Consider the following 1805-nt stretch of genomic DNA (forward strand, 5'->3'; position numbering starts at 1 on the left):
TTCTTTGCTAAGGGAAGCAGGTCCTTCTTACCCACTCATCTTGACTCCTCATAATTTGAACACATTGATTAAACACTGGCATGATCTGGTTGGGCCTGTTCCTGTGCCTACAATCCCAGATGAATCTCCCATAATGACTCCTGTTGCAAAGAAACAGCCCTACATTATCCAATTTCTCATTATGGCTAAAATTCTCCATTCCTGGTAGCATCCTTCTAAATCTTCATTTTGGGCTTCCTCTGCTCCTAACTTTTACCAATTCGAAAATAGAGAGATCGACCCGAACAGACGCAAGAAAGTCAAATTTCAAAGGGAGCAACAATTTATACTGCATGAGAAAAGGGTGCTGATTGGTTGCTAAATTGACTCTGATTGGTCAAAGTGTTGCCCTGGAGACTGCACCAGGGAACTATTGTCCCCCATGCTTTTATTTAATTCAAATCAGGTACAACGCATGTACATGTTCCTTTTCCCTGTGGAGTGTAGGGCCCTGAGTATGAGTAGACTTAGTTACTCGCAAGCATCAGGGAGCCACATTGTGAGCTCAACTGATAATCTTAACTTGGTTGTCAGTGTAATTCTTAGCATACTCAGGATTGTCCACCAAGTGCTGTCCAATCGCGGAATCACATCTAATGTTAGACATTATATTCTGAGTTTAGCGAGTATGGGCTGGTTGGGTACAGTCAGCACTTTTCTTACAAACAGTCAAAAGGATGTGCTGTTTGATTCATTCCGTCAGTCTTTGTCAGACTGGCATCACACTGGCACTGAAATTCATATACTGCATTACTCATTTGTCTTTTTGTCTTGACGGCCGTGTCCTGTTAGTGGAAAATACGACTCATTTTGCTGCTGAATAGTTGCTCAAATTTCTGAGCTACCTTCCCCTTCCAGGGTAATCTGAGGTAGACTGGGCACTTTTCAGGCCTGAAGGTGGCAGCTGTGGGTAAACTTGTGAGTATGTGAGATACATAATGAGCAATGATCTGATCAGGGAAGCCACTATCCCGCAGGATAGCTGTGATGCCCGCTATTTCAGCACAGTCTATTACCATAAATAGAGATAGAGAGGTCAAGGAAGGGAAGGGAAGTGTCAGTGAATAACCATGTGAAAGTGATGGAGGGGTGGAAATTGGAAGCAAAATTAATACATTTTTCCAGGTCCAGACAAGAGCATGAAGCGGCACCGAAACAGTCATTGACGTACTGGAGAAAGAGTTGTGGGAGGGGACCTTAGTAGGACTGGAACGAGGAATGTTCCACATTCCCCATAAAGAGCCCCGATGAATGTTGGGTGGCTGAAAGTTTAGTAGAAACATTGCACTGGATTGTACCAATGAGAAACAAGTGACAGAGAAGGGTGCTGCACAGGAACTGCCAAGATTGGATGATAAATTGAAAGGAAATCAAGCTGCTAGAGTTTATGAAAGTTTCTTTGATGTTTTTTTCTGGGCCAAAATCAACCTCACCCCAGATGGGATGTGAACCCACAATCCCTGGCTTAGGAGGCCAGTGCCTTATCCATTAGGCCACTGGGGCTGTGTAGGAGTCAATGCTGCAGCTATTGGATTATCCGTCTGTCTCTAGAGCCATGATGGGACAGAAGGTCAATTCCTGTCGAGAGTCCCTGACAAATCTGAAGGTATTTTGTGGCCCAGCTCTTTCTTTTCATTCACAATCAAATTCTATCAATTCCAAAGCTCCCAACAATGATGTAACAAGATGTGATTGTCTCTTGTACATTGACAATTGGTCCAGCTGAACCTCCTTAAGGGTCTATTGTAATTGGGCTGATTGTGGGG

At 43.8% G+C, this 1805-nt stretch overlaps 1 non-coding gene across 1 annotated transcript; it reads right to left on the reverse strand.

Annotated features, from left to right (window-relative positions):
* Positions 1-1469: 1469 nt before the first annotated feature.
* On the reverse strand, positions 1470-1542 carry trnar-ccu (transfer RNA arginine (anticodon CCU)). Its single transcript has one exon. It is a non-coding gene; the product is annotated as a tRNA-Arg (tRNA).
* Positions 1543-1805: the final 263 nt, after the last annotated feature.

The sequence above is a fragment of the Cetorhinus maximus genome, chromosome 16 (assembly GCF_964194155.1).
Source record: "Cetorhinus maximus chromosome 16, sCetMax3.hap1.1, whole genome shotgun sequence".
Lineage (NCBI taxonomy): Eukaryota > Metazoa > Chordata > Chondrichthyes > Lamniformes > Cetorhinidae > Cetorhinus > Cetorhinus maximus.